Source organism: Bacillus rossius, chromosome 1 (genome assembly GCF_032445375.1).
Source record: "Bacillus rossius redtenbacheri isolate Brsri chromosome 1, Brsri_v3, whole genome shotgun sequence".
NCBI classification, from domain to species: Eukaryota; Metazoa; Arthropoda; class Insecta; order Phasmatodea; family Bacillidae; genus Bacillus; species Bacillus rossius.
In genome coordinates this window covers 30,248,725-30,269,896 of record NC_086330.1, presented here as the reverse complement: position 1 = coordinate 30,269,896, position 21,172 = coordinate 30,248,725, and the positions used below count along the sequence as shown (strand labels likewise).

Below are 21,172 nucleotides of genomic sequence, written 5' to 3'. Positions count from 1 at the left end.
CATCATATCGATATATTATTTGTTAAATAAATTTAAATTAGGAGGACAGATACTTAATATTTTGTAGTAACATATATATATGTATATATATATATATATTTATGGGTCTTAACAGAATACTTTCTTGTTGTGTTAAAAATCTAACATAGGTACTCATGCAAATACGGGTACTTTAGCCAGCATTCCTACGGACACTATTTAGCTGTGTGTTTGTATTTTGTTTTCATGTAACTAATATTTGTAATTCTGTAATACATGAATATTTATGTTCCATTTACAAAAAAAAAATACAGTGCACGGCCTGTGCTGTTGGTTGAGGTTGCCCAGGTAGCGATACCAGTTCCGTTGCAGCGAGGTGCGACCCAAATTTATATTTGGGTTCTCACCGAAAATTTGCTCACGTCGTCGAATATGAGTATAGAAGTTCATATTTTATGAAGAAAGTTAGGAGGTCGTACCCTTATATTATTGTTAACGAAATTTCAGTTCGTTCGGGTTGGAATTAGATACATTTTTTATACCTATATATTTGTATGATTTGTTTTGTCAAAAATAATGCCTGTTAGTTTATTTTCTCGTGTCTTTTGCAGTTTTTGTGTAGCTTTAGGACGGCAAACTGTAGTGTGGATTTATAAACTACGGAAACAGATCCGTTTTTTTTACAGAAATGATTCTAGTTTTGAATATATTAGTGGAAAAAAAATGTCCCCCTCTTTTTTATGACATTAATGTAATCGGGTGATCATTTATCGATAGAGACCGGAAATGTTCGCGAGTTAATTACGCGATAGACTAAAATACAAATAGTTATACCTCAATGCAGCCTCTGATATTGGCTCACAACTCACCTGGATGACTCTGGGCCAATGAGAAACACCCAACCAAAGCTGTATCGAATCACATGCCGCTACGTTGGGACGTCTCACAAGACAGAAGCCAATGAGTGGGTCACATTTGACCGAGTTTAAGTAGAACTATGGAGTTTTTCCTGCAGGTAATTGAAACCGCGAATTTTTCTGGTCCCTATTTATCGATCATAATTGCTAGAGACCCGTAAAATTCGCGGGTTAATTTCGTGTTATGCTAAAATTCAAATAATTATATCTAAGTTTTGCTTCTGCCATTGGTTCACTGTTGATCTGGAGGACTGAGGACCAATTAGAGACCCTCACTCATAGAAGTGTCGAATCACAGACCACCCAGTCGAGAAGACTCACAAGTCGGCAGCCAATTAACAGTTGGCATTTGCCCGAGTGTGTAGAGGATATTGGAGTCCATCCTGGAGGTTATTGAACCCGCGAATTTTTACGGGTCTCTAATAATTGCATATTTCATTTGATGTTAAGGTGAAAAATCAAGGTGTACAAGATTGAATGCTATACGCGACGAAACGTTCCCGTGACCACCGCGTCAATGTGCCCTCTGCCAAATATCGTGTGGTGGCAGAACGTAAGTGCGCAGTGTCCACGCGGTTCTGGCTTCGACCGACAACACCGCAATGTTCGACGAGTGCACGCGCGGGTTGCGAGGAAGACTTTGATTGTAAACAGTGACGATCCTAACTGCTGGAGGTTGTGTCTGGACTCGGCGAGCCGGCAGGAGGAAGTCGGTCACGTTTGGCGTTCTGCCCCCTTCCCCCCTCCCCCCCCCCCTGCTCTCCGACACGTGGTGACCGTCAGGGGAGGGCAGCACTTCCTGGTGACACCGCGGCGAGGCAAGGTCGCCGACACCGCGGACTGCGGCACACTGCAAACACGCCTGTCTCTCTCCTTCTCGCCCTTCCCTCCTCCTCTTTGTCCACACACACACGCACACGGCGAGAGAGGCCGGGCTCGGAGACGCAAGGAACCCGAGAGCACATAGCACGCGACCGTTACGGTCGTTTACAAAGAACGGAAGTCGCAAGATTTCACCAACCCTACAACTTAAGAAAATTGAAAACAATAGAAAAGAATAATTTCATCCCCCAGGGTTCATATGATACTTACTTCGTGTTTATCACGAGAACATAGGAAACTGTCAATAATTATTTTTTCTAAGTATGTTATTTTCTTTCACTGTGCGAAAGTTTTAACAAGCGAGAAAATGAGGCATGCCTGCGTAATAAAAACAGCGTCGTGGCATTCTAGCCGCGTAACGTGTGCGTCTTTAGAAGTTTTCGGAACACTTCACTGCAAATATATCAGGCGGAAACGCAATAAGTTGAAAGTTGGACGATGCTTCCGTTGCGTTTTATTTAGTCTCGCGTAGTAGATAAAATAAATATTTAAAACTTTTTTTTTTCCACGGTATTGTACTTTATGCGTCTTGTGTTTCTTGCGTTCTTGCGTTTCTCCCGCAGTTTATAACCCGGGCCCGAAGCGGGATTGTGAGCAGCGCAGAGTAGATGTTTGGCTTCCAAAATTAAATATTCCACACGAAACAGCGCTATTTTGTTTATACTATTAATTTATATTTTAAATCTCGTCGACGGCTAGGTCACCAGAGACGGTAGATGCACCATGCAGATCAGGTAAGTCGGGGAAGTAGTCAGCCATGGCTTGTGTCAAGGAACCATCCCAGCATCTGTTGCGTCAATAATCTGAACTCCCATTAGACTGCAATATGCCTGCGTCAGTAGTTTCTTCCTTGCAATTGGCGGCCGCCTGCAAGAGAAGCCATTGCTAGAGACCTGTAAAATTCGCGGATTCATTTCGCGATAGGTTAGAGTCCAAATACTTTTGACATTATTTTGCTTCAGTGATTGGGCCACAGTTTATCTGAAGGACTCTGGGCCAATGAAAAATCTTTAACAGAAGAATTAGCGAATCACGGTCATTCCAGTCAACAGGTGTTACGAGTCGGTAACCAATCAGCAGATGTAATTTGCACGAGTGCGTAGAGGATCATGGAGTCTATCCTTCAGGGATTTGAAATCGTGAATTTTACAGGTATCTAGCCATTGCCAATCAGGACACGTTTGCTTCTGTGATTGGTGTGCCGTCAGTAGACTTGCACCTGGAATAAACTCTACCAATCACGAAACACAGACGATGCTACAGTGATCAGCTCTCAGCTACAGCCGCGAGATCTTTTCGCGAAAAATTAATGTTTTTCAGATATTTTGTGGATGGTCTTTTCCCCCAAACTGTTTCTTGGCTCTTCGATGTGCAAGCCTGGCTGCAGCTGTTAATTGTCCCTGAAGATGGCTGCGACAAGGCTTGCCAAAACGTTTGGCACACCACCATTTCCACGGACGTGGTCCCCTGCACCCGGAAGCCAAGACATGTATAGTTAGTAGTTATGTCACGAATGTCACTTTTTAGGCATTCACGAATGCGAATATTTTAAAAGAAGTTGAATATTTACAACACTAGAAGTAAAAATATTGTTAAATTATTGGTATAAAAGTTTAAGCGAAGAATAAAGATTGTGTTTTTAAATTTGATTATTTAAAACACCAAAATTCAAAATAATGTGTAAGTAAAGACTTACAGTAGTTTAAGAGAAGAATATGTTTTTGTTGGTTTAAATTATATTCATATTTTTGTTTTCTATTGAAAATATGTATTGCCTATTTCCTTATATTAAAGTAAAGCTTGATAAAATATATAATTGTTATGTTACCTTAGCGAAAAACTTTCATTATTTTATTTTTTTAAAAAGGTGTAAGAAAAATATTTCTAATATAAGTGCTAAGATATTATTTTTTGTCTTATTTAATATAATTTTCACATTAAAAAAAGGTAATTATTTTTTCTGATATGCATATTCCCAAAATATTCGCATGAATTTTGCGAATGCGTAATATTCGTTACATCACTGACAGTGAGTGACTCTGGCCGCGGAATCTAGGGCCGCTATCCCCGTTGCACGTGGTTGTATGTGTTTGCTGACGGCTGCTTCTCTCGCAGGTGCGGGCAGTTCGCGAGCTGCAGAACGCGCCCCACTCCCGCACTCCGGCTGACGTCACCGGTGAGTCTTATCTCCCGTGTCAATATTTGCCGTCTCTGCGCCGGCGATCGGTGTCGCGGGCACGGTCTCTGTGCGTGGACCAGGTAGGCTGTCGCGGCGCGTGTTTGCGTGTCTTGTTCGCGCCGGCGCCGGCGCCTGTTTGTTTTCCCCTCCCCCCCCCCCCAAAACCCTCATTTGAAGGTTTTTTTTTTTTTTTTTTTTTCCCCGCCGTATTGAGATTGTCATTGACGTGTCGCGCACTTTTCGTGGTGCCGACATGACGGTCGGAGATGACTCCGCCACGTTCGCTGAACTCCACGTGTTTCAGACCCTCGAGTTCAGGAGCCTGCGAACCCAAGTAAAAAGTGGGGTTCGCACACACCGTGTTGATTTTTTTTTTGTCATTTTTTCGTCATTGCTATTATTAAAGGGCTGTTTCTGAAAAATTCAACTCTTTTACTTCCCTTGCATTTGTTTATCTGTAACATCTTAGCTCTCGGCATACTGTATTTGGTAGGAGTAATTTCGCGAATGGATCGGAAATGTCTAACCACGGTGCCGCGCGAACCAAAGTTCACAAATCCATAGGAAAACTTTATAATATTAACTGTTTAGTGAATTTTAGCAGGATGGGCACTATTTTACTGTAGCTCAACAAAGTAGCATTGTTTTAAGTCCTGTTCGTATGCCATGTTGTCACTTTCACATGCCAGATATCTGCCGGAGGTGAAATGGACATCCCAGTGCTGAACCCAGGGAGAAGGTGTGAAGTATCCCCTCCTCGACCGGGAATCGAACCCGGGTCCCTTGGCCCACCAACCAGACATGCTATCCATAGACCCTAGTGGGCGGACACACTTTGTAAACTATGACAGAACAACAAATGCAAGAGAAGTACGTATTGTGTTAAATTTACAGAAATAGCCCTTAACTAATACTAACGTCGAGGAGATTAAAAACATCAACATGGCGCGTGAAACCACACCTAAAGGCAAACAACTATTAGTCAAAAAGTGTGTATTTTTTTAAATCATTGTGCTAACACTCTTTTTACTACATTCAATGTACACTACACACAGTGTACAATATGCGATACAGCTAAACTTTAAATTTATGTATTAATTTAAAATTAAATATAATTTTTGCCAATTTTCGATTTGTACTTTCATGCCTTAACATGTTATAATTATTTTTAGCAACCAATCATTAAATAAATGTTTGGTTTGCAGTGCCGACCTGCGTGACCTAGTTAGTTGAAGTGCTAATTTCTGTGCGAAGAGTTTTTTTGTGGGTTCGAATCATAGATAAGGCAGGGACGTGTTTGATGTTTACAAATTCAAGTTTAAGTTTAGCTAAGCGCCTTTTCTCCTTCCCCCAGCATTCCCTAAATATTGGCATAGTTTTTAGTAAGCAAACTATTGTTTTATTTAGGGATGTAATTTTTAAATGTGTATTAATATATTTGTTGTAAAAAAACAAGAGATTTACTATCGCTTAACTTTATCGTCGCCTCGTGTAATGTTTCACATTTTTAAATAACTTCAAAAGGATGCAATATTTTCATATTTAGGAAGTTTAAAAATGATTTTCGAGTATTAAAAAAATCTTTCTTAGTTCTTGGTCGGATTTTGCCAACTAAATGAGCTCGACAGAGATTTTCCAACTTCATATTTGACGTACCGGTCTGGAAGAAATGAACGAGAAATTACTGTTTTTATCTTGTCCACAAAGTGTTATTTATTGATACATATGTATAAAATTTTGAGTTGGTGTTATTGAAGTGTAAAGACCGTGAAACGAAAAACTATGTACGAATTTTTCACAAGTCGCACCATGGTAACCACTGCATTGCGGTATTTCTTCAGCATCTTCATTAAAATAAACATTTTTCGTACTTAAGACTATGTCTACTACAATAGTGATTATATCAGAGCCGAGCGGCGATCACGCATGCACGAGGTCCTTTCGTATCTGGCAGCATTTTGTTTTAGATCGTTATTTTGGTAATATTCCGTTGTTAGTTTGCACTGTATGCCATGGAGAAAACCTCAAGCACAGAGAAAGAAAGATGAATACACAGACAAACAGATAACAAAACAAAATTAGGCGACGTCAAATTTTAAATGCAGAGACGGCACAGAGCATTAATTCCTTGGACTGAATCAGAACATTGTCACGGCGCAGACGAACACATTGGCCGGACAACGACGAAATAGTGCAACAAAAACAGTATGTGCAGCCAAACAACAATTTGTTTTTTTTTCTCTCTCAGTCCACTGTAACATACTCACGCGTCTGCCAGACGACATGTTCTAATAAGTCCTTCCACGGCATTCTCTGAACTGTCTTTACGTTTAACATTTGATATCGGTTGATTTGAGTTTGCGTGTTCATCTTTTTTTCTTCTTCTCTGATCTTACGGTTTTCTCTATGACACGAGGTGCGAACTAGCAGTGATGTATTTCCAAAATAATGATTCAAATCAACGTTCCCCGTTGCAAGAGTCACTGAGAGAACGCGGCATCTTGTCGGCACCGAGCCGCGGACCACGTGTGATTCGTTTTTTTCCGTCGTGGCCGGGCGCAGAGGCAGTGTCGCAGACGAACAGACAGCTGAAGTGACGCAGACAAACGGCAGCGCCGCCATCAGCCGCGGCATGCCGCGAACCGGTTTCGCCCGCCGCGCCGCCGCGCGCGTGTGTGCTGTTGGCATGCCTGGTTCCTGCGCGCGCCTAGGCGTTTACTCGCGGGAAGCCACAACTCACGTTGTTTCGGTTCCCTGCAAGAATTTCCGAAGATTTCCGAAGTTTTGCGTTTTGGTATTAACGCCATTTCAGCCGCTAAATCAGAAGTTTCCAATGAAAACAAGCATGTTGTGACTGACCTAACATAAACCTTCGATTTTTTAAATTTCAATTTTTGAGAGAAATCCGAAGTTGCACGAACGTGGTAGGGAACCGAAACTATGTGAGTTGTAGGCTTCCCGTTTCCTCCCGGAGCTCGGCCGCCATCTTGGATTTACGCTTTTTTTTGCCAATTCATGGCGTCCGAATTCTGGGAAGTCAGGGGAAATCAGGGAAAAGTCAAGGAAGTTGAAATTGGTCAGTGAAAGTCTGGGCATTTACTTGTAATCTTGGAGAAAATCGTGGAAATTCCCCAGTGATAGTAATTGCAGGAGAAAATGTCACGCACCATTTCGTCATCGCTTTCGATTCGGATAGTAAAAGCTGGATTACATTAATTTATTTGAGAAAAATTGCAAAAAAAGGCAAATTATATTTAAAAATTTTGTAATTTTGGTCATGGGAAGCTACGGAAAAGTCAGGGAAATTTTACCTTGGTTTTGTAAGGACACCATGTAATTCCACTCGACGAAAAATATATTTCGAGAAATTTCACTATGGAAGCAAAGTTTGTAATGCATTGACCGGTTGTAGCAACACGGAAAATTAACTAAATAGTGTGTAACCATAAACTTAGCCAGGCAATAAATTTTATTATAAAATTAGAAAAATTCCTAATATGTAACTGTAGAAAAGTTTTTTTTATAATAATTATGCAATGGAAAATCCCAAGCATTTGCAACGGAACAAAACTAATGACTTTAGAATGCAATAATACAAAAGGATGAAGTCAAGCCTTAAGGGGTTAGCATAAGTGTGTTTATAGCTCGAAACTGAAATGCAAAAAATTTGTATGACCTAAAAACCGTATAAACTGGTACCCTATGATTTAATTATTGTAAAGTTTATGTCAATGTTCAGTGCACACGCTTTGGTTGTTTTGTCCAGTTATAAAGTTATTAAGGTACAGCGGTGTGAAAATGCAACGTAGGTTTTAGAATAAACGTTACCAAACGCCAAATTACTTGAAAGTAGGCATTCTTCTTAATTCAAGTTTTTTTTACTGATAAACTAATTGCACATATATATTCAAAGATTTCCTGTAAAAACGTTTATTTCAGGGAACCTTAAGCCCAGTTTTGTGTTTACTATGGCGACTCCTTAAACATTCGTTTTAGGAGAAAGAGTAGCTGTTTATTAGAATGAGGAGATTTTGTTGATTTTTTTAAGAACCTAAATTATAAATCTGCAATTATTTAACAGCTTCTTCAGCAATGTAATCAGATGTAATGCTATTAACGATATATCTATTTTAAAACTAAATATGTGTATTTTTGGAAGTATTTTTAAATTTACATTAGGCGCAGGAATATCGCGTCTAGCAGATAAGTGTATTAAAAAAAAAATTATTTTGAACGTTTGCCATTGCATAAATGTTTTTGTACCTGATGATTGGAACAGATGTCGGTTCCCAAACGTCGCAACCGTTTTTATCTTAGGAGGTCTGTTGTGTTCGCCTATACTGTCGTCGTTGTGTTGTCCAGAATATAGGTATGTGTAGTTTCATCGCTGGGTTCGCCTGTGCTTATCTGTTTGTCTCCGTATTGTCCAAGGTTGGTGTGTGCTTGTCGCTTCATATTCTGGTTACAACTGTTTCGTCGTTGTCATCCCCCTTTGTTCGTCTGTGCCGTAATATTTCTTTCTTTCTAATTTCCTTCCACGAAATTCTCTGTGCTGTCTTTTCATTTAACATCGCTGATTTTTGCGTGTATTTCTGCACGTTTGTGCATTCATATTTTTATCCATTATTGTAGTTTATCTACAGCATACATTGAAAACCAGCGATGGGTTTGTCCATAAATATGTTTTCAAATCAGTCTGCCCCATCATCGCAAGAATCATTCAAATAACATATAAGTGGTGCTGTACTCTTTGCGTGTGTGGGGTAAATCGCGTTAGAACATTTTTGTTTGTGTTAGTTACGTTTAATTTCTGTTGAATTTCTTCCCGTTATACTTTAAGAGAAGAGTTGTTTAGTTCCTTTTTTGTTGTCTCTCAAGTGTCATCTTCTCTATTCCCCTGCGGTGCTGGCTTTTTCGTCCATCACGTTCCCTGGCTCCTGTATTGATATTCCGTCGATCAATGGCCTTCCCTTCCCCGTCTACATGCGTGGCGTGATGAGTGAGCGACCGCCTCCCAAAATATACATTACGCAACACATCCGCGTCCCATTATTAATTCTTATAAGACCTCTGTGCCGTGATATCATTAGTGCTGCACACAAAAAAAAATGTTTATGTACTTTAACAAAAGATTCCCTTGGAAACCAGTAGCTAAAAAAATATTTTGTAATACTACAAGAAATACGTTTTAAATTTGTACAACACATGGCTATGGTTATTTTTGCATGCATGAAATACGTTTTTTGAGATAATACTAAGTATTTCGTACGAAAATTGGCTCATAAGTGTATATTTTTATTGATGTTTCATTCAAGCTAATTTCCATTTTAAACCATGGAAAAGGTAAACAGTAATTAATATGAAATTTATTTTGTTTTATTATGCCTATTAATGTGTGCAGTTAATACTGAAAAGCTATTCAGGGAGAATTTATTCCCTCGGAGAATCCTACAGATTTGTGCCTCAGGTCAAGTCCAACAACTCTGCATGAGTTAATTATTACTGGTCGTCGAATGTGTGGCCAGTAGTTGCTGTAAGTTCGCTGTAAACCTCTAGGACCACGTGTTCCTGTGTACAGCCTGACGACGTAAAACCCCTCCTTTAACCTAACCTTCATGACTAGTGATGTGAATGCAAGATTAGGAAAGCTTCCAAGTGAGCTCAACATCGTGAATGAGCTCTTGTCAGCTACCAGCTACCGTAGCGCAGTTGGTTGAAGCGTGACTTCGGTGCGAGGAGTTGTGTGTTCGCATTCCGGCTAAGTCATGTGTGTGTGTGACCTTTCACTGTGAGATTAGGTTACGTTTAGCGTGAGTCACCTCTCGATTAGCCTGGTGTCATAAAGTATACAAGCATAACATAATAATTAAGACAATTAAAGCGTTACTGTCCTATACAGATGTTGTGCGGTATTAATCACTTTTTTTTGCAATTATGCTAACCGAGTTGCATATTATTTTCCTAGAAATACCTTAAATGTTTTCTGTCATAGATAAATTTTAAAAAAAACTTACTTTATTATAATTTGTGATTTTTCATAATAATATTTGTACCTGCACACATTTAATATTTTTCCTGTTAAAATAAAAGTCTAGTTTTTATTTGCTGTAATTTTTGTGCTTTTTTTTCACTACACGCGCCAAATTATGTGACAGAAAGATAATAAGAAGTAATAATCTCGAAGTAGAAAAAGTTGAGAATTGTTTCGTTTTAAAATTTATCTATATTCGGCTCAAAAAAGGTAGGTATCTACATGGGATTGTACTCGGTCGTTATCCTGAAGTTAACAGTGTTGAGGCTATTTAAACCATCGCTAATTTTCTACGTGTAAGAATAAAGATTTGTTTTAAAAGTTTAACAACACAAATTATATTACCAGCAGTCTCAGAAAACATGTTAAGCTATACTCTATACGTACGCAATATAACAACAAATCAATATATAAAGTGATCCCATTTAATGGTAACCAGCCTTCTATCATTTCATTCATGCCGTCCCTGTCTTTAGGCGGGAAATGTACGGATGTTGTTTTATTGCGTATCCAACAGAAAAAAATAATTCTGAAGTAATATTTACAAAATAAAAGTAGGCATTTGCGGATTGTAGATTGAGAGTAGTCCCTGGAGTTTATGAATTATATGTAATATACATATTTATAGCACAGATGATTCGAACGACGGCAGTGGTGGCTGTAAGAGATAACTTAGGTTGTTAAGTCATCTCCACTCTGATATATGGGCCTAGATACACATATTTTGCCGAGGCAGAGAACGTATATGGAGTAAAATTCATAATATGGTGTTATTTCAGTTTGCTTTTGTTCAAATAGCCATAGGCTAGCTGTGAAATATTCTAATCGATTAATATTGTTTCCCCCGTGGGCCACGGAGTTCCAACGGAAATATTTCAAACGACTGATGTTGCTCGCATACGAAAGGCGGTCAACAATGCCGTGTTACTGTGAGTGTTGCCGCGGGCGTTGAGACATTGAACTGGTATCGCGGTGGACCTGGGTTCGAATTACTGTCCGGCCATCCAGATTTACAGTTCAAGTGGTTTCCCGGAACAACTTCAAAAAACGCTGGCGTTGTTTCCTTACGTATACGACATGGTCGATTATCCAGTACTCCTGATTTGTCTTGGCGTGTTTCCGTCTGTAGTGTCTTTGCCTTCGACGAGACCGGTCTCTTCTTCAGTAGTAATCCTGACTTGTCTTGGTGTATTTCCGTCTTTAATGGCTGTGCCTTCGACGAGACGTCATTTATTTATTTACTATCGTCTTCGTTGGTGGTGAAGTTAATCACATTAAAATAATCTTTCCCATGACATTACATTTAAAAAACAATAATATATTTGATGATAAAGTAGGTAAGCTGATAGAAAATAAAATTGATTGCTATTCGAGGATATAACTATTAAAAAAAATTAATTTGCGTGTTACTTGAAAGTTACCATTGACATATTACGTTAGAATAAAAATTAATGGTAGTAATTCATTCTTTGCCAACTTGAGATAATATCAGATATTATAACATTGATACCATTCACTTTAAATTCGTACACAGATTCACGCAGTATGTAAGCTCCGAAATGATAATGCCTAGTAGGTGTTCCAAAAGTGCTTCTTCGCCTGAATTTAAATGTAGCTAGGTTATTAGACTGCCTTCCCGCCTGACACACTTCGTTACATAGCTTGGCTGCAAAAGATTCAGATAAACATTTGGATGAATGTACAAGGATTGCTAGCATACAGTTGCTTGTTGTTCGTGTTTCTTGGCTGTTGTAGCTGTAGGTAATTTATATTGGCTGATAGATAGCGATTTGATCTAGGCTACTGTGCATGTAAAAACCATTCATTCATTCGTACATCCATCCGAAATATTTTGAGGGCACAACAAAATAATTTTAGTCTCAACAAAACTACATTTACTGGTGAAAAACAGATGTTTGCTGTCACTAATTAATACTGACCTGATAATTTCGCTTTAGTATTTTCTGTTGTCAAGTTAGAATCCACAAACGCATGCCAAATCAAGTCAGTTTCGGGTGCTCGTTGGCTGGTGGCACATTTCACTTTCTCTCCTGGTCTAACATCATTCTTAGGGCCGTGTATTTTTAGGGAAAAGAGTCCCAGACCAGATGTGTGTTGAACTTTGTGGTACTTTCTGTGTTTAATGGTTGGCTGGGTTTATTTCAGGTGTATCTCTACTGTCAGTACACCAATCATAGCCGTTCAGAGAGGAAGCTAACCCGAAGCCCTGAATGGCCCGATCAAATAAGGCAATGGCGTCGCTTATATACCTACGGCCGTCAGTTAAAAAGAAGAAACCACTAGCGCAGGCAAATCATATTGCAGTCTATTGGGCGTTGAGTTTTTTTTTTTGCAAAAAATGCCTTCCCCTAATTATTTGTAATGCGACTTTCAGATGTTATCAAGCCATGTCAAATAACACATGCTCCAAAGATGCGCATTCAGTGTACAAACATTCAGTCTAGACTGTCACCAGATACAAACTCGATCTATGCAGTCATCTGCTAATTATCAGAGACCAGAAAAATTCGTGGATTCGCCTTTATAGCTGTGCTAAACTCCAATATTTATGAGCTGTTTTTGCTACTGGCTCACAGTTAATCCTGGAGGACTGTGGGCCAATAAGGAACACCTCAACAAAAATAAGTATTCAATCACAAGTTACCCGGTTGAGACGTCTCACAAGTCAGCAAACAGGGAGCAGGTGACATCTACCAATTAGTAGGGGCAGGCATTTTTCGCGAAAAAAATATGGCATTTCCGCACTACCGGTTCCTTCCTTGAAATTGGCGGCCGTCTGCAAGAGAAGCCATTGCCTTTATTCGACCGGGCCATTCAGGTCGCGTTAACTTCCGCACTGAGTTACTGTGATTGGTGTGCCGACAGAAGACATGCATGTACCTGAGAGAAACTCACCCAACAGACGATGCTACAGTGTTGTAACTCTCAGCTAATTTCGAAATATGTTCGCGAAAAATACATGCCCATACATCGTGGATACAACACAATTACTGTGTTGTCATCAGAATGTGTGTGTGTGTGTGTGTGTGTATATATATATATATATATATATATATATATATATATATATATAGGGTTAGGGCCTATGCTGGCAAGAATATTTTCTCAAAGCCGGAAAAAAGTTTTTTTTTTTAACCTTCCCGTGAAAACAAGGGCACGGGCGTGCTTGGCAGGCGTCGAAGCATCGCTCGCGCAGGATGGCGCATCTGGGAGCGTCGAACCTGCTTGCGTGCGAGCGCTTCGGGGAACCCTCCCTCCCCTCCCCCACATTCAGCACAACCACCTTTTCCGTCTCTGCGGGGACGGCCGTAAATTTCTATTATTGGCGGAGAAGTAGAGGTGTAGAGGTCGGAGACTGATGCGACAGCTATATATAAGACACCTCGCCGCGGCACTCCTTCGTCCTCCCCGCGTGGCAGGTTGCTGGCGGCCCGGAGGGGCCCCCCCGCAGGTGGATTCGTGGAATGCGGAGCTGCCCGCGTCGTGAGTCATCACGCCACCGCGCGGCCGGCCAATCAGCGACGCCGCTGGCATCTCGCGCCATCCACCGCACCCCCTTCCCCCCCGTTCTACACCTTCTCTCTCTCTCTCTCTCTCTCTCTCTCTCTCTCTCCCCCCGTCCGCGGGTCGCTGCTGTTGGTAAACAACCCGCCCATTCAAAACCCCGAGCGCTCCGCTTCATTTCCCGGAAACTCATCGGGTCCCCTCTGCGACGCAACGCTCCCCTTGTCGGCTGATTGGACGGGTGTGTGTCTGAGGGTGGGCCTTCTCAGCCTGTTGCGTCATGCAACAGGAAAACCTGGCTCGGCCGGGATTGAGGCTTTGAATATGTATATATACTGTATAGAAGTCGCGAGTGGATAGGATTTACTCTACGTTTTTCAGAAGCGTATGAGGAGCAGCTTGGGAACTTCACCGCTGCAGTGCGCTGCCGTAACGCCCTGTATCGTCTTAGTTGTTATTTACACGTTAGAGCTCAGAACTGTCGCCCGCTGTCATTCCCCGCACCACCCAGCTATCATTCACTGCAGCTCGAGGTCGTTCAACGGCAGGGGGAAGGGATGTTTGAAGAGTTCGACACTTGCCGCTAGGGACCACCACAAGTCGATGCCCTAGAGATGGTGGCGATTGCGGCGGTGAATTAACCAACTACCTCAAAACCGTATTAGAAATTTTAACCTGGGCTGGCGACTTCTAAACAGTATATATATTCAAAGATTAAGGTAAGGGCGAAGTCATTAGTCATCAGTAGGGCCCATGCATATTTCGCGAAAAGATTCCGAGACTAGTTATAAGTCAAAACACTGTAGCACCGTCTGTGTTTCGTGACTGGGTGAATTTATTTCAGGTACATGTCGATTGATACAACACCAATCAGAGTAATTCAGTGCGAAAGCAAACGCGTCCTGAGTGGCTCGGTCAAATAAGGCAACGATGTCTTTCGCTAGACGGCCGCCAATCGCTAGGAAGAAACCGCTGGTGCGGGTATACCTTGTTGCAGTCTAATAGGCGTTCAGATTTATTCGCGAAAAATGCCTGCCCCCAGTCATCAGTATGGCCGGACAAGGAACGCCAGTTCGTTGGTTGCTGACTTGTTGTGACTTGTGAGCCGTTTCAGCTTGTTCTTCAAATCATTCATGCCCTGGAGAATTTTGTTTTAATACAATGTCTTGGACATACGCCATTGCAGTTTTTTTTCCACTGTTTGTCATAGAAAAAAATTCAAGAACGCAAACTAAGAAATACAAATGTAAACATAAACCTATGAGAACATGCCTAAATCAGCAATGTCAAACAGATAAACCCAACGATGCACCTAAACATGTATTATGGACAACACTTCAAGGCAGCACAGACAAACACATTAAAACTTAAATATCAGACAACACAAGAATTCCGTGGAAGGAATTTAGTCTGAAAAAAAAAATAACAGCAAAGATAAAACTGTGGGTTAACAACGACGAGACAGTTAAACAATAACAGTAAATTCAGGCAGGCAACAAAACCTGGACGATGCAGCAAATACTTGATTGTCTGTGATTGGATACTACTTTGGTTAGGGGGTTTCTCATTGGCCCAGAGCCTTTCAGATAAACAGTGAGCCAATGGCAAAAGCAACTTATAGTTGTATGTATTTGAATTTTAGTCTATCCCGAAATGAACCCGCGAATATTTCCTGTCTCTAGTCATTAGTTATATGAGTTGTGATCAAAATTTACGGCGAATGAGTTTTTATAGCACCAACTGCTTACTCTACATATATTTGAAGTATAAGCCCAATAGCTTGATCCGTTGATATAGTTAGTGTGCAGTTTGAACAAGTTGTTACTTGTCAGTCGGCTTCCAGAGCCGGAAGAGCGAGATCGAGTTTACCGTGTCTGTGGCGCATCATGGAGTTCGAAAACGCGTTAACATAAAATTTGTTTTAAATTTATTTTAAAAAAAGTGCCAAGAAGCTTATGGAATGTTAAAATCAGTGTACGGTGATGATTCTGAAGACTGTTCACAAGGGTGTATGAGCTCTTCCCAAAAATAAAATCCGTGCTAAAATGAAAACGTTTTAACACCATTTCCGACATTGCGAGGGCCACGACGTAGCAGCTGAAGGTTCTTCAAAAAGATTCCTTCCAGAAATACCTACAATCATTGAATAAAGTTTGGAATAAATGCAATGCTAGCCAAAGAGAGTATTTTGAAGAATATTAGTTCAAATTTAATGCAAGCTATTTACTTTGTTAGTAATAAAACTATTCACATTATTTTTTTGATCACATCTCGTATAACTATCATTATACAGCCGCGAAAGGTTATTTTTTTTAAAAGGTACTTTTTACGACGCCTGCACAACGTGGACTATCTCTTAGATGTTCTGCGACCCAAGAACACTAAAATGTGTGAAACGTTTCATAAATCAGTACTCCAGGAAAAGTCGTTATACAAATATGATTTCACGTATAAGGGGTAAACGATACATAAATTTAATATTATTCATTAGTTAAACTGAAATTAAAAAAATAGTGGCGTATTTTGTTATTCAATGACACCTAAACGACCCATCAATTTTTGATGAAGTTTTGCTTGTAGAATGCATAGGCCGATGACCTGGATTAGAATTAAATATATTGTCTAATTGGTATTCTGTAAACTTATGGAAGTTTCCCGAAAGCCTCAAATTTATCAGAAAAACTTTGACGTAAGTCACGCAACATGTCCAAAAGTCCAAAGCTTCAAATAAAAAAAATTATAAGTAAAACGTAATTTCTCTGTTAGTAATTTTAAATTTATGTCGTTAGCTAAGAGTTACCACAATTAGTTTTAAATTTATTACAAAATTATTGCGACAGTGTTATTTAAATGTATACATTATTATCTTGGGACTACATACATCTAAAATCATATTTGGTGACTCCTGTAACAGTAGCTGTTGTATTTTAGCACGTTGTGTATTTTTGGCATGTATTTCACCGCGCCAGATGTTCGGTAACGTTACTTGCCAATGTACACCTGGGCCGCATAAGACCGACTGTAGCACGACACACTTCCAAATCGCTGGTCTCGTTAACTGATACCCACAGTTCTAACACACGCCCACAAGACGCCTCCTCCACTGTTTCTGCAGCGCGCTAGAGGATTAGACTCCCCGCAGAGTTGCGAGGCTCAGAAACACCTCGGAAGTTTGCGAAATACGTCTTTCAATGTCGCCAGTGTTTCCACAACCACAGCCGCTTATGTGTATGTGTAATGTTTGTAACCGCATATGTATTTGCTGTATTCCTGTTTTGAGTGCTTTAAATTTTTTATGTCATTAACGTTCGTTTGTTGATGTTCTTTAGCAGCGAAACATTTCTGGATTTCAGTTATTAGGCTATTAGTTTAGGTTAGTTTAGTATCATATATCTATGAAGTATGGTTTTTGTACAGTTGTGTATGTAGTATTGTGGTTAAGTGTAAGAAAAAGCTAAAAATATTAACTTCGCCATAAAGTCAATAAATAAAAAAAATGTGCATGTTTATTTCAGTAATCGCCAGTGATGTGTAAACATCTTACCTCGGTAAAGAGTAAATTCGTGTCTCCTCAAGCTGCAAATACACTTATAATACGATAATCGGGCACGAAATTTAATGAATAATACTTTTAAATAATGTATAGCGTGATAAGTATACGAAACTTGTGTTTTCAACTACATTTCTTGACGCGAATCACACGTAGTTTCCGCACCCGCTGCTAGAATTCGCTGCCGGAGCGGCTACGTCGACTTATCAAATCGAGACAGCGCCGATTAAAGCGAAAATTACTTGAAAAAATAAAACTTAAACCCGAGATTGGACTTTCTTTTCAACAAGAAATTTTTATTAAAATAATAACAGTTTAAACTTTAGAGTTTCCCTTTGGCTTTGTGAACTTTGGTTCACGCCGTCCGCCATAAATGGCAGAACTTTGGTTACACATTTCCGTTCCATGCTACTTCCGTTTAGATCCATTCACGATATTACTCTTACCAAATGCCGTATACAAAAAGTTAAGTGGTTTACACATAAATAGGCCTAATAGTAATTTATTTATTTTATTTGTTTATTATAATTATTTGAGTGCCTACCAACAGTCAGAGCCTTTAACAGGTGGGCACTTAACAAATATTACAAAAAAATAATAATAACCCACACAAAACACAATAATAACACAACAATAAAATGGGACAACACAAACATAAACACGTGACAAAAGACACTTAAAAAAATTATAATAACTAAATTTGTCAATTTTAATGAAATAACAATCAATTATCTTTACTGCAAGAAAATTAAGAATTCAAAATGTCTTTCATTGAGATTTTTGCCCATTTTGAAAGGGTCTAAATCTTTCAAAATATCATTACAATTATCAGTACACCGTTTTGATAGCTCATAATAATAATAATAATAATAATAAATTCTGCGATAGTTTTTTACAGCGGGACATGGTGTCTTCCTTCTTCGATTTGCCTGATCCGTATTGAAGCAGCGGCAGCACACCTGCCTATCGATCACGACGACGTTGTTCCAATCCACGGGAGGGGCCTAATCTTGTCCCGGGTTGCGATCAGCTAGCCTCTCAAGACCCTACTCACCCCCTCCTTTTCCTTCTTTAGCAGCCTCCAACTCGCTTGTGACTCACGGCGGTCAAGGAAGGGAGGGTGGGCGCATTCCGGTCGTCCATTTACGTCGAACCGACGCGACATCCCACTCGAGTCGTTTACTAGCTTCACCTACACTTCTCCTAGCGCTCTGAAAATACGTCGTCGTCTCGGCTTACCCTACCGCCTTCTGCAACAGTGGCGGACGCAGACGGGTGGATAGTATGGGTTAAATCCCCCCCCCCCCCCTCCAAATTCAAAGTTGTGAAAAGATTTGCAAAATTCGATTGGAAGCAAGAATGTGAGCTGTTACAACACCTGCAACTTTAACTGTGTGAGTAGTCGTAGGCTGTAGGCCTCATAACTCACTGTATTAGAGTAAATAGTAGTATAAGTTTTTCAATACACTTGATCAGATTATATATATATATATATATATATATATATATATATATATTCAAATTAACCCCGAAAAAATAATTCGTGTATCCATCACTTCGAAAATGCTTTGTTCCATATCCAAGAGCGCCAATCTGTATGATTCACAGGGGGCGTGCGCGGCCCGAGATTTTTGCGCGCGATTTTTAACCAACACAAGTCATCTCTGGTAGGGTACTTGTGTGTTGTAGGCTGCCCATAATTAGGCCTATATGCATGCAACGAGCAGAGAAGTTAAAAAAATATATATATACAGAAAGTTTCCCATTTAGCAGAGTTTTGACATTTACGTTTATCAACACCGTTTCACAGTCACGGCTATGCAAACGCAAGTGCCCCCCCCCCCATCCCAAGTGAGGGTCTTCTTAATCCCAGGGGGGGGGGGGGTTATCTATGCCCATCCCCATGTCTATTATTTTAGTTTTCCCGAATGAGGATCTCCGTGAAGGCCCGTCCACAACAGTCCGAACCTGTGCGCGGTCCGTGTCCTTGTCCTAATGTGAAGGAGAGTCACATTGTCGCACGAAAAAAAAAAAAACTGTCCAGCCAGTAGAGCGCAGACTCAAAGATCGCGAGTATTATGTTGTTTTATACTAAAAAAAAAAAAAAAAAAAAAAAAAAAAAAAAAAAAAAAAAAAAAAAAAAGGATATACACATTGGGCCGAAAAGTTCAAGTTGACCACTGTGTTCGGACCAGGGAGATTCGCCCGTTGCCCTCACCGCGCGTGACGTCAGAGGGTCACGTGGGCCAGTCACGCCGCAGGTGTGGACGGGACACGCGCCGCTGTCTGGCCAGTCGCGGATCCAGAGGTTCACTCTAGGATTTCAGAGTAGCCAGAGAAAAAATGTCTTAAAATTACTAAATTTGTATTTAATTGTACTCACACGACACATAACATCCAACCACCGGATTTTATGATTCTACAAGATATTCAAATATTAAAATATTTTATTGGTTTCAGAAACAATCATTTATGTCGGCAATGTTAATGCAGTAGACAACTGGTTTATCGGGGGGGGGGGGGGGGGGGCACTTGCCCCTGGTCCCCCCCCCCTTGGATCCGCCACTGTTGTCTGGCAAGGGCGCCGACGCGACCAGCCCCCAGTGGAAGCGCACTCGGGCGACCCGGATGCGACGGCCGGCTGATGGATTGCCTCACGGGCGTGAGGCCCCGAGAGCACGAGCGAGACAGGAGATAGAGAGAGAGAGAGGCACGCGCGCCTTTCCCGGAACGAGGGGTGTGTGTTTGTCGGCGAGGAGGCGCGACCCGCGAGGCGCGCCGCTATTGGTCCGCCAGAGGTGACGCCACGCGTGACGCAGCGCAAGCGGGTATCTCGTTACCCCCCTCCCCCCTTCTCCCCCCCCCCCCTTGGCATGTACTCGCGTCAACACGCACCACAAACACGCTGCACTTGGTTTTTTTCTTTCCCCCCCCCCCCCCCCCTCGTGGTACGTAGTGGGAGCAGCCCCTTGCGTAATCCGCGAGATTGTGTTAGTGCGTCGTTACATGTTTGTGACGTTCGTGGGCGGTCCCTTTGCCCCAGACTAGCACAAACACCGTACCAACTCTTCTTGTCCTGTACCTTTGAATTTATATACTGTATAGAAGTCGCGAGTGGATAGGATTTACTCTACGTTTTTCAGAAGCGTATGATGAGCAGCTTGGGAACTTCACCGCTGCAGTGCGCTGTCGTAACGCCCTGTATCGTCTTAGTTGTTATTTACACGTTAGAGCGCAGCGCTGTCGCCTGCTGTCATACCCCGCACCCCTCATCCATCATTCACTGCAGCTCAACGTCGTTCAACGGGAGGGGGAAGGGGTGTTAGAAGAGTTCGACACTTGTCCGCTAGGGACCACCACAAGTCGATGCCCTAGAGATGGTGGCGATTGCGGCGGTGAATTAACCAACTACCTCAAAACCGTATTAGAAATTTTAACCTGGGCTGGCGACTTCTATACAGTATATATATTCAAAGCCTGTACTGAACCTGCCTGCTCTCCCCCGCATGAATTAGCCCCGGGGTTTCTCCCGTGTCTGTGCAGGTTTTACTTGAGTTTAGATCTGAGGTAGGGGAGTAAGTTAGTCATGGCATCAATTGTTACCATGGCTGGCCAATCCCCTAACACAGCACATGGTGCATGCTACCCTTTCTGCAAGGTTGAAACCCATCATGATTTTGGCCTGAGACGCACTTAAAAGTCTCCTCTAACCCAGACCCATAAAATACGCTTAGTTTAGTTAAGGAAATAAATTAAGCTCGCCACGATTTCAGTCCCATCCGCGGCATGTCTAGGCTTCTGGAAGCGAGACAATTGCACTCTTCCGTGGCAAACTTTCCCCACTGCACTGGGAAAACCCCAATTTCATCACACAGTTTTCAAGTCTGCAGTAGGGGAAAGGAGTATAAGAGTGCGCACTTAGAAAGTTGGTAATTTTTTAGGGCAGTAATTGAAATGATATCTAAACACAAATTTTACAGAACATGCTTTACTCAATCAGGAAACATCAGAATTTTTTTCTAGCAATTATGATTTAAACATGAGACTAATAAAAATGTTTTACAAAATAATGCCAAATGCGTACTCTTGGCCTACTATGCGGGTAAGAG

The 21,172-nt window shown here is 41.0% G+C and overlaps 1 protein-coding gene across 3 annotated transcripts in view; it reads left to right on the top strand.

Moving 5' to 3' along the window:
• LOC134533743 (peroxisomal leader peptide-processing protease) overlaps positions 1 to 21,172 on the top strand; it is a 369,588-nt gene that overhangs the window by 116,204 nt on the left and 232,212 nt on the right. For 2 of the 3 annotated variants that reach the window (XM_063371375.1, XM_063371366.1), the window contains exon 3: positions 3,894 to 3,954. The exons of the other annotated variant lie outside the window; for it this stretch is intronic. The gene's annotated coding sequence lies outside the window, so the exon portion shown is untranslated. The remainder of the gene's footprint in view (positions 1 to 3,893; positions 3,955 to 21,172) is intronic. 3 annotated transcript variants of the gene reach the window in all.